The sequence below is a fragment of the Stenella coeruleoalba genome (assembly GCF_951394435.1).
Source record: "Stenella coeruleoalba genome assembly, contig: scaffold_110, whole genome shotgun sequence".
Classification (NCBI taxonomy): Eukaryota; Metazoa; Chordata; class Mammalia; order Artiodactyla; family Delphinidae; genus Stenella; species Stenella coeruleoalba.
Window position 1 is genome coordinate 974,514 of NW_027646319.1, and position 12,551 is coordinate 987,064.

The 12,551-nt window shown below is 44.6% G+C and overlaps 1 long non-coding RNA gene across 1 annotated transcript in view; it reads right to left on the minus strand.

Moving 5' to 3' along the window:
* The window catches only part of LOC307181173, a 209,773-nt gene that overhangs the window by 112,496 nt on the left and 84,726 nt on the right, over window positions 1-12,551 (minus strand). The window contains exon 2 of the long non-coding RNA XR_013826065.1: window positions 10,245-10,334. This is a non-coding gene — a long non-coding RNA (uncharacterized lncRNA). The remainder of the gene's footprint in view (window positions 1-10,244; window positions 10,335-12,551) is intronic.

Consider the following 12,551-nt stretch of genomic DNA (forward strand, 5'->3'; position numbering starts at 1 on the left):
GGGAGAAGTGTATGGTGTTTCCTGAAACATCTAAAAAACAAAGCAACAGAGCCTAGGGCACTTCCACTTATGGTCCTATAGCTTAGGGAAATTAATATCAAAAAGACACAGCAACCCCAAAATTTGGGACGGCTCTTTTTACAGGAATCTCTTCTATGGCACAAGTTAAATATCCCAGAGAGCAAATAATGGATAAAGAAGTTGCGGTACTTCTGTACAACAGAATACCACTCAGCAATGAAATCTATGTCACCAGGCCCGTACCAGCATAATGAGTGCATTGAGGCACGATGATTCTAAGTGAAATAAGTCACACAGAAAAAGAAACATCATAAGGTATCACTAATACACGGAATGTGAACTTGGCTACACATGAACTGAATTACAAAACAGAACAGGGTCTCAAGTTTAGAAAACCAACTTATGCCTGCTTAAGGGGGAAGGTGAGTTGGGGTGCTGCATAAAAGCAGAGTTTGAAATTAGCACAGATACCGTTCCATAAGCCAAATATGTAATAGACAAGAGCTACCCCTTGCTCAACGAAATGGATTCAACAATGAGGTATCACCTCACACCTGGTAGAATAGGCATCATTGAAAATCTACAAACAAAAAATGCTGGAAAGGGTGTGGAGAAAAGGAACCCTCTTCCACTATTGTTGGGAATATAAATTGATACAGTCATTATGGAGAACAATATGGAATTTCTTAAGAAACTAACAATAGAATTACCATATGATACAGCAATCCCAGTACTGGACATATACCCAGACAAAACCATAAATCAAAAAGAGTCATTCACCGCAATGTTCATTGCATCACTATTTACAATATTGAGGTAATGGAAGCAACCTAAATGCCCACAGACAGACTAATGCATAAAGCTGTGGTACATATATAAAATGGAATATTACTAAGCCATGAAAAGGAATGAAATTGGGTCATTTGTAGAGACGTCGATGGATCTAGAGACTGTCATACAGAGTGAAGTAAGTCAGAAAGAGAAAAACAAATCTTGTATATTCATGCATATATGTGGAACCTAGAAAAACTGTACAGATTAACCGTTTTGCAAGGCATAAATAGAGCAACAGATGTAGACAACAAACGTATGGACAACAAGGGGGGAAAGCTGTTGGGGGGGTGGTGGTGGGAGGAGTTGAGAGACTGGGATTGGCATGTATACATTTATATGTATAAAATAGATAACCAATAAGAACCTGCTGTATAAAAATATAAAATAAAATTCAAAATTAAAAAGAAGTAAAATTTAAAAAATAAAACAGAAAAAACAATTATTCCCTGCACATACATGTATTTATATGAATAAATTATTTCCATGCTTATATCTGTAAATACAAAAAAGAGGAATAAAACCTACCTTGAACCAAAAACGAAAAAGAGAAAAAAAACACAGAACCCACCAGTTACACAGAGGAAAACCGTATCAGGGCACTTGCTCCAGTTGTAAACAATTCTGAAGTTGGTCAGTGGTGGGGAATCGTCTCCCATTCAGCCAGCAGCCCCCACGCAACAAGCGTCCTCATTGCAAAGCTGGGGCACCGTGCCGAGGCATCTGTGAGTAAACGTGAGCTGAGCCCCAGGCCAGTTGCTGCTGAACTATTCCCACCCGTCCCAGGTAAAACACCTGAATATATACAAGGACTTGAAAGCCTAGAGGAAGGGCCATAGAGCCACACGAGTGACAGCATGCCGGCCGACTTGGTGCCTGCAGGCCAGCCAGGATGGTCCTGGCCCTGGGTGCTCTTCTGGAAGATTTCCATTTCCCTGCCTGAGATACCCGTCCTGTCCCTGCCCCCACTGCTTTTTTCCTTCCTCACCTCTGCCCAGGGAGAAATTCCAGCAGCAGGTATGGGTGACACATCCTCTTCTTTAGCAGGTGGCAGCCTGGCAACTGCTGCAGAAAGTCCAGCAGAGCCCCACTCACACTGGGCCACCCACAAAGCCGTGGCCTCTCACTCCCTCCCACCAGCCCAGCCCCGAGACTGCTGACAGGGCAGAGAAAATGGCGTCAGGCACGGCTGCAGGGGCTCTTGCTGCCTGGAGTGGTATTTATATTGATCTCAACCCAGGCACACCTGGGGAGGGCTGGCCGGCACGGTAAGGCTGCCCAGGTCAGCCAATCATCACCCCTCAGGGGCTCACAGTTGCAGAAAATGGAACTTGCTGAACCGGCCAGGTCCAAGGAACAGGTGTGGGCTCCTGAGAGTCAGGATAGACAAGGGGCTGCAGCTTTGGCTTGTTTTCTAATCATTTTATCTGGCCCATGAGTGGGAGACAACTTCAAGAAAACCCTCTCCTAATGAGAGGAACCCAGGAGTCAGGCAGAGGAGGGGTGGGTGGTGGTTGGAGACAGAGGCCTGGTGCCCCAGGTGCAGTGGAAGTCTCTGGAAGACCAGGTGGAGGGAGGCCTCACGGAGTGATGCCCAGGGTCACAGACCTGTCGCAGCTGCTGTTTGTTAGTTCAAGTCCTGCTCTGAGGTGCTCTGTGTCAGCTCTGAGCGACACGTGAGCTGGGGGTGCTCTGCAATGAGGGCTATGTGCACGGTTCCTGTGTGCCCAGCCCTGCCACGGTACCTGCAAGGGTAGCTCTGTATCCTGGGAGGGGCCTGACCACGAGAGCCCCGTGGGCTGGGGTGGGGGTGGGGTACCTGCCCAGGTGAGCTCCATATTCTGGGATTGGTCTGACCACGAGAGCCCCATGGGCTGCTGGGGACCTGGTAAAGGATGTCAGGACAGTCAGTGAAGCCACCGAGGATATACCTCCAGTTGCTCCTAATTCCTACACCCTGCTGGTCATTCTACCAACCACCAGGACATGGTATTCTGTATTAGTCTTCAATGATGCCTTCTTTTGTATTCCATTAGTCCCAGAGTCACAAGAAATTTTGGCTTGTGAGTGGCAGGACTCAACATACAACTAAAACAATACTTCCGGGCCGTCTGGCCCCAAGGGTGCAAAAATTCCCACACCATCTTTGGGGAAAGCTTAGCTAAAGACCTAAAAGTTCTACCTCTGGAAAAGGAAACCCTCCTTCAATATGCAGACGACATTCTGATCACCAGCCCTACTAAGGAGGCCTCTGAACTACCAAGCCAATAAAGGATAGAAGTTGTCCAAGAAAAAGCTCAAATATCACAGACTGCGGTGACCTGCCTGGGCTTCATTCTCACAGAAGGTCAGAGAAGCCCATCCCAGGAAAGGGAAGAAACCATTTTCAGCCTTACCCCTTTCTAAAACTAGAAGACAGCTTAGGGGTTCCTGGGGAGGCCAGGGTTTGCTGCTTCTGGATCCCTAACTACAGTCTACTAGCTGGGCCTCTATATGAAACACTGAAAGGAAAAGATGATGATCCTTTTGAATAGAATCCAGAAGTGGCCTTTCAAGAATGGAAAGAGCAGTCAATTCAGACCCTTGCCCTGGAACTCCCTAATTTAGCTAAACCCTTTGACCTTTACATTCCCGGTGAAAGGTGAATCGCCATTGGAGAATTAGTGCAAAAACTGGGACCGCTTGAAATGGAACAATGCAAGAATGCCATCCAGGTAGGATAAACTACGGTCACTAAGGGGCTTGGCCCACTGCCACATCTGGCCAAGATACTGGCGGTATCTAAAAACCTGGAAATCAGCAGCCCAAAAGGCCACCTCCCTCCTAAGGGAAAAGGACCCCACGTGGTGATCCTAACCACCAACCATGCCCTGAAGTTGCAGGGTTCGCTCCGTGGGCACACCGACCTCGAGTGAGGAGGCCCTCCAACTCCAACATCCAGAGAGATAACCGGGGGCAACAGGGCACCATGACGACTCGTGTGAACATCACTTGACCTGGAGTTTCTCTCATAAAACAACAAGAGTGTGTCCCAAAAGAGTAGACTACTGCTTGCAGGACTTACTGCACCCAGAGGGGAGCTAATAATCTTGGCGGGGGAACAGTATACCACACTGTCACCATAGAAAAGCCTACAGACACCGTGATGATGGTGGCCAATAAGACCGGCTGGACTCCTGTTTACTTCAAAAGGCTGTTGACTCAGTAGCCATCATGGTCCTTGGTCACCACTGACCCTGGACTGTCTGGGAGTTGAGCGGGCAGGGCTCTGACACCCGGTGCTGTTTGTACGTTAATTCAGGGGCCTAACTGAAGAAAGCGCAGACTACTGGTCAGAGCATCTAGGCTGGCAGAGACGGTCAGCCTAAGGTGGCCGAACAAATGTGGGGCGGGGTGAAACCGGCCCCCACAGCGTCTCTGCACATCTCTTTCCTGGACCCTTAAAGGTCATTAGAATCTATAACACTTCCAATGCTGGTGCTCAGGTGGACGAGCAGGGAGGCAGGGGTCCTGGGGACAATCAACGTCACCGGGAGGCTGCTGGGGAGAAGCTCTGACCCTCGCCCCAGGGTATGAGGGCTCCCAACTCAGCACTCAGCAGTTACAGAAGAAGGGTCTGCACCCTCAGCACTCCAAGAATGAGGAACGGGACAAAAGGCAGAGGAGGGGTTTGTCCCCAGCAAAGCCCATTAAAAATCCCTGGGAGATAAAAATAGAATCTGGGCAATAAAGTCAAGTCTAACCTTTTTTATCCTTTGTGCTTTGTCTAATTTCACGTGCTCCTAGGGTCCCGCATGCAGAGGTTCCACACCCGGCACTTCAGACCAGATTTCCTAGTGCAGAATGGCTGGGTCGACACCTCAGCTCCTGGGGCCCAGTGCAGACTCCACGATATAGAGCCTGAGCTACAGCCAACCCGGCCCTCGAGAGCTCCGCCGCCTCCCTCCCTCCCACTGACTCTGACAGGATCTCTACACAGCAGCCCAGCCCACAGCCCACAGCCCACAGCCCACGGGGTAGTGCATGCTCTCACCTCTCCATTCTCTGATCAAAATATAAAGTTTCCTTTGCTTGTGAACCAAACTCAGTCTCGATCTGTTGGCCCCAATGACACTGGGCAGGGGGACACTTGTTGGGGTCCACTCTGGAGGATCAGTAACAGAAATTGAGACTATTGTAACCTCAATGAACAGATGTGTGAGCCAAACTGTAGTTAACATAGAACAGTGTATAAGGCTCGGGTAAAATAAGATGTTTTTCACACTTCCATTTGATATTTCCATCACTTTTTATAAGCAAGTTCAGTGAAAAGGTTTGTCTTATTTGTCAGGTCAATATTAGAGAAACGAAGTGATTTCTTTCCAAGGATGTACAGCTAATAATCTTGGTTAAACCTTCAATCTTGTTTTAAATGCTTTTCCATTGAAAATGATACCTCTCTTTCAGCTCCCCCATTTCTGAGAAGTATAAAATCTTATAATTTATTATTACCAAAGGGGAAAGGTGGGAGGAGGGATCAATTAACAGTTTGGAATGAACACATACCCACTGCTATGTATAAAATAGATCATCAACAAGGAACTACTGTATAGCACAGGGAACTACACTCAACATTTTGCAATAACCTATAAGGGGAAATAATCTGAAAAAGAATAGATATTTTTATTGACATCATCTATCAATGACAGTTAAAGTGTAGCCTAAGGGAAGCTGGTGGTGAGTGCTTCTGACCCTGAAGACTTCAATCATCTAAAGTTTGGACTCTGCCTGCTTCCCAAGGCCCTTAATGAACATATGTGTAGCCGTAGCTTAAAAAATTCCCCAGTTTGGGTTTCGGGGAGACACTGATTTTGAAAAAGCCCTGGTGTTCTCCTTACACGAATGGGACTCTTCCTACTGCTAAAACATGTCTGTCACACCCAGAGGATGGTATACCGTCTGATCGGGAAGAGTTTGGAAAAGGCATCTCATCTCCTCATCTCCTGGTGCTCGGGTTCACCCCTCCAGCGTCTTTACTAACAGTCTCCCCACTTGGAGATGTCAGCACTGTCAACATCCTGTTGCGTACAGTTTGGAATTTGTCCAGAGGATGAAGCGGAAGGATGAGGAACAATGAGAGACAAGTCCTAGGTGTTCAGACAGGCACATGTCACTCTAATTTCCAATCAGGAAGACGAATTGACCAAAGGCTAGGGTTGCCCATGGAAACAGTATAGGGCTTGAGGAAATCCCGCTGCTTTGTGGCCAGTTCCCATAAACACGAGTTGAACAATGGAACTCAGGGGCAGTAAAATTCACAAAACTGCAGAGTTGAAAATATCCATCACTGAAAAATGTCTTGAGGAAAGTCAGAGAAAAGGACTTGTAAGCAAGGGAGAATGGCAGGAAAGGGATTTGAGGAGGTAGAAAGGACTCGCCATTAAGCACAAGAAAAGGAGCTGAACATTGCCAACATTGCAGTTGGCCAAAAAGGGAGTATGCGTTCTTTTCTGTATATATTCAAGAAAAGGGCATACACTTTTTTAGCCAACCAAACAGGTGGGCACTGGAAGTCAATACTACAAAAGATATCACTTCGCATCAGTCAGAAGAGCCATCCTCATAAAGCGTAAACAACAGAAATGCAGGACAGGGCAACGAGAAGAGGGAGCCCTGTGAGACTTATAGTGGAAATGTATATTGCCAACGGCCATTCTGGAGAAGTGTATTGTGTTTACTAAAGCATCTAAAAAATGAGCTACAGAGCATAGGGCACTTGCACTCATGGGCGTATATCTTGGGAAAAACAAAAATCGAGAGGACACAGGCACCCCAATGTTTACCCCCTCTCTGTTTAAAAGATCCTCGACTAGGATATAACTTAAATGTCTCTGGAGGGAAAAAATGGATAGAGATGTGGTACTTAGGTAGAGTGGAATATTATTCAGCCTGGAAATCAATGAAATATGGCCAGTTGTAACAACTCCGGAGGAGTTACGTATGATCATTCTAAGTGACAGAATTCAAAAAGAAAAAGACACATATCATAAGATATCACTTAAAGGTGGAATCCAAAATGGCTACACATGAAATAAATTACAAAACAAAAACATAGTCAAATATGTAGAAAACACGCATAAGGCTGCTAAACGGGAAAGGTGGGGAGGGGTGAGGCATCATCCAGGAGGTTGAAATTAGCAAAGATACCATTCCAAATACCAAACTGATAATCAACAAGGCCTACACGGTAGCTAAAAGAACTGCACTCAGCACACTCAAGTCACCGGAAAAGAATATATACGACTGGTAAGAATCTGAAAAAGAATTTATTGATGTCTCTCTGTACGTGAATCAAGTGGATGTACAGCAGCAAGAAACAGAGCTTTGAAAATCAGCTGTAACCAATATAGTAATAAATTGAAAAAAATAAACGACAGAGAGACAGAGAAAACCTCTTACAACTTTTCCTCAGGGACGGTGATGCAACATGGATTGAACACATCTAGACCCACAGCAGGATGAGACATAAGGCTGGAAACTGTTTGCGCTAAGAGAAATGTGAGGTTGGGTGAGGAAATGCACACCCTTTAAAGTAATACTACCTGGTACCCATTCAATGGGTCCCAAATCTGCAGGTTCAAGGGATCTTCCTACAGCTAAAACATGCATGGAAAACCCAGAGGACTGTACACCATGTGATCGGGAGATGTGTCTAAAATGCACCTCATTTATCCTCTCCTGGTGCTCCTGTTCACCATTCCAGCCACGCTACTTAGAATCTCCCCACTTGGAGAATCAGCACATTTAAACTTCTGTTTCACACATTTTGCAAATTGTGAGGAGGATGAACGGGAAGAGGGGGAACCAATGAGAGAAGAGTTGTAGGGGTTTGGACGGGCACATATCACTCTAATTTCCCATTAAGAGTAAGAATTAAAGGAAGGCTCAGCCTGCCTCGCCGGAGCCAAAATAGGGCCTGAAGCAATCCTGCGGGTTTGAGGCCAGCTCACAAAAGAGCAACTTAAAAAATGGAGCTCAGGGTCACTGCAATTCACAAACCTGCAGAGTTATAAATGAAAACTAACGTCCAAAAATATGTTGAGGTAAGGCAAAGAAGAGGATCTGAATGCAAGACAGAATTGCAAGAAACAGATTTCAAGAGATAGATTGGACTCGTCTTTAACGCACATGAAAAGCGGCAGAATTTCGACAATGATGCAGTTGGCCCAAAAGGGCGTATGCGTTTTTTCCTGATTATATCCAGGAAAAAACGCATACGCACTTTATGGGCAATGAAGCAAGCAAGCAATGCAAATGTGCACAACAAAGAAGTCTCACTTCCCACCGGTCAAAAGGGCCATCCTAAAAAATTGTAAAAACCAGAAATGCAGGACAGGCCATGGAGAACAGGGAGCCTTTATACGCTGATGGGCAGTGTGTGAACTGCCGAGAGCCACTCTGGAGAAGTGTATGGTGGTTCCTAAATCATCTAAAAAACAGAGCTACAGAGCATAGGACACTTCCAATCATGGGAGTATATCTAGGGAAGTCTAAAAATCAACAAGACACAAGCACACCACAGTTTAGGGCTACTCTGTTTACAAGAACCTCAACTTCAGTACACCTTAAATATCCCAGGAAAGAGAACAATGGATAAAGATGTGGTACTTATGTACAATGGAATATCTCTTCACCATGAAATCAATGTAATAAGGCTAGTAGAAGGATAAAGAGTGGATTTAGGTCCGATAATACTACTTGAAATAAGTCAAACAGAAAAAGAAACATATCATAAGATATCACTTATAGAGGGAGGGTAAATATGGCTGCACAAGAAATGAATTACAGAACAGAACAGTGTCTCACATTTAGAAAACACACTTATGTCAGCTTAAGGGGAAAGGAGAGGTGGGGTGATGCATAAAACCAGAGTTTGAAATTAGCACAGATACCGTTCAATAAACCAAATAGGTATTAGACAAGATCTACACCTTGCTCAATGAACAGGCCTCAACACACCCTATACACCGCAGAGAAATATATCTGAGGAATAAGAATCTTAAAACGCATGTATTGATATATCTCCATAAGGGAATCAAGTGTGTGCAGAGCGGCACAAACACAGCAGTGAAAAGGAGCTAAACCCCATTATAGAAATAAATTTTAAAAACAAAACGCTGAAACAATGAAAGAGAAAAATTCTTACAAAATTCGCTCAGGGGCTGTGATGCAACCTGGATTGACCACATATAAACCCACAGCTGGATAAGACATAAGGCTGGACACTTGGGGCTGACAGGATTGGTGAGCTTTGGTGAGCAACTGCCGAAAGTTTAATGCAATACTTCATGCTACTCAGTCCAAGGGTCCCAACACTCCAGGTTGAAGGGAATCTTCCTACAGCTAAACCATGCTTGGGAAACCCAGCGACTGGTATACCATATGATCGGGAAAGGTTTCTAAAACGCACCTCATTTTTCCTCTCCTGGGGCTCCGGATCGACATTCCAGCCGCTTTACTAACAACATCCCCACATGGAGTCAATGCTTTAAGTTCTGGTATCGCACAGTCTGCAGTTAGTGCAGAGGATGAATGGGAATAGGGGGAACCAGTGAGAAACTAGCTGTAGCGGTTTCAATGGGCACATGTCACTCTAATATCACATCAGTAAGAAGAATTAACCAAAGGAACAGCAAGGTGCCCCAGAAGAAAAATAGGGCTTCAAGGAATCCTGTGGTTATGGGGCAAGACCACAAAAATAAGAGCTAAAAAATGGAGCTAAGGGCCACTGCAATTCAAAAACCTGCAGAGTTATAAAGGCCAACTATTTTTAAAAAATATATTGAGGTAAGGCTATGAAGAGGCATTGAAAGCAAGGCAGAATTGCAGGAAACCGATTTCAGGAGGTAGACTGGAATTGCATTGAAAGCATATGAAGAGAGTCAGAAACTCGACAATGATGCACTTGGCCAAAAAGGGCGTATGCGTTTTTTCCTGAATATATTCAGGAAAAAACGCATACGCACTTTTTGGCCAACCAAGCAAGCTTGCAAAGGAAATCTGCACTACAATGAAGTCTCACTTCCACCCGGTCAAAAGGGCCATCTGAAAAAAGTGTAAAATCCATACAGGCACGACAGGCCATGGAGAACTGGGAGCCTTCTTATGCTGATGGGCGGGATGTAAATTGCCAACAGCCACTCTGGAGAAGTGTATGGTGTTTCCTGAAACATCTAAAAAACAAAGCAACAGATCCTAGGGCACTTCCACTTATGGTCCTATAGCTTAGGGAAATTAAAATCAAAAAGACACAGCCACCCCAAAGTTTGGGATGGCTCTGTTTACAAGAACCTCGTTTACGGTACAAGTTCAATATCGCAGAAAGTGAAAAATGGATAAAGAAGTTGTGATACTTAAGTACAATGCAATATCACTCAGCAATGAAATCTATGTCATCAGGCCCGTAGCAGCATAATGAGTGGATTCAGGTATGATGATTCGAACTGAAATAAGTCACACAGAAAAGAAACATCATAAGGTATCACTAATACACAGAATGTGAACTTGGCTACACATGAACTGAATTACAAAACAGAACAGTGTCTCAAGTTTAGAAAACCAACTTACGCTTGCTTAACGGGGAAGGTGAGTTGGGGTGCTGCATAAAACCAGAGATTGAAATGAGCACAGATAAAGTTCCTTAAGCCAAATATGGAATAGACAAGAGCTACTCCTTGCTCAACGAAATGGACTCAACACCCCATATTAAACACCTAAGAATGTACCTGACTAGTAAGTATCTTAAAACCTATGGATTGCTATGTCTCCGAAAGAGAATCAAGCATGTGTACAGGGGCATAAACGCAGCAGTGATAGGATTGGAGAGGTTCGGTGAGCAAATGAAGACCCTTTGAAGTCAAATTGCATGGTACCCATTCCACGGGTCTCAACTCTCCAGGTTTAAGGTATTCTTCCTTCAGCTAAAACATGCATGTGGAACCCCGAGTATGATCAACCGTGTGAACGGGAGACGTGTTCAAATATGTCTCAGTTTTCCTCCCCTGGTACTCGGGTGCAACATTCCAGACGCTTTACTAACACTCTCCCGACTTGGACAGTCAGTGCCTTTAACCTCCTGTTTGGCCCAGTTTGCAATTTCTGCGGAAGATGAACAGGAATAGGGAGAACCAATGAGAGACTAGCTGGAGGTGTCTGGACGGGCAAATTTAACTCTCATTTCCCACTAGGAAGAGGAATTAACCAAAGGCTCAGCGTGCCGTGGCAGAAACAGATTAGGGCCTGAAGCCATCCTGCGGTGTTGCAGCCAGCTCACAAGAAAGCGAGTTGAAGAAAGGAGTTCAGGGGCACTGTAATTCACAAACCTGCAGAGTTATAAATGACAGCTATCGTCCAAAAATAGACTGAAGTAAGGCTGCCAAGAGGACTTGAAAGCGGGGCAGAATTGCAGGATACCGATTTCAGGAGGTAGACTGGAATTGCATTGAAAGCGTAGGAAAAGAGGCAGAACGTCCACAATGATGCACTTTGCCAAAAGGGCATATGCGTTTTTTCCTGAATATATTCAGGAAAAAACGCATACGCCCTTTTTGGCCAACCAAGCAAGCTTGCAAAGGAAATCTGCACTACAATGAAGTCTCACTTCCCCCCAGTCAAAAGGGCCATCAGAATAAAGTGTAAAATCCAGAAAGGCAGGACAGGCCATGGAGAACTGGGAGCCTTGTTATGCTGATGGGCGGGATGTAAATTGCCAACAGACACTCAGGAGAAGTGTATGGTGTTTCCTGAAACATCTAAAAAACAAAGCAACAGAGCCTAGGGCACTTCCACTTATGGTCCTATAGCTTAGGGAAATTAATATCAAAAAGACACAGCAACCCCAAAATTTGGGACGGCTCTTTTTACAGGAATCTCTTCTATGGCACAAGTTAAATATCCCAGAGAGCAAATAATGGATAAAGAAGTTGCGGTACTTCTGTACAACAGAATACCACTCAGCAATGAAATCTATGTCACCAGGCCTGTACCAGCATAATGAGTGCATTGAGGCACGATGATTCTAAGTGAAATAAGTCACACAGAAAAAGAAACATCATAAGGTATCACTAATACACGGAATGTGAACTTGGCTACACATGAACTGAATTACAAAACAGAACAGGGTCTCAAGTTTAGAAAACCAACTTATGCCTGCTTAAGGGGGAAGGTGAGTTGGGGTGCTGCATAAAAGCAGAGTTTGAAATTAGCACAGATACCGTTCCATAAGCCAAATATGTAATAGACAAGAGCTACCCCTTGCTCAACGAAATGGATTCAACAATGAGGTATCACCTCACACCTGGTAGAATAGGCATCATTGAAAATCTACAAACAAAAAATGCTGGAAAGGGTGTGGAGAAAAGGAACCCTCTTCCACTATTGTTGGGAATATAAATTGATACAGTCATTATGGAGAACAATATGGAATTTCTTAAGAAACTAACAATAGAATTACCATATGATACAGCAATCCCAGTACTGGACATATACCCAGACAAAACCATAAATCAAAAAGAGTCATTCACCGCAATGTTCATTGCATCACTATTTACAATATCGAGGTAATGGAAGCAACCTAAATGCCCACAGACAGACGAATGCATAAAGCTGTGGTACATATATAAAATGGAATATTACTAAGCCATGAAAAGGAATGAAATTGG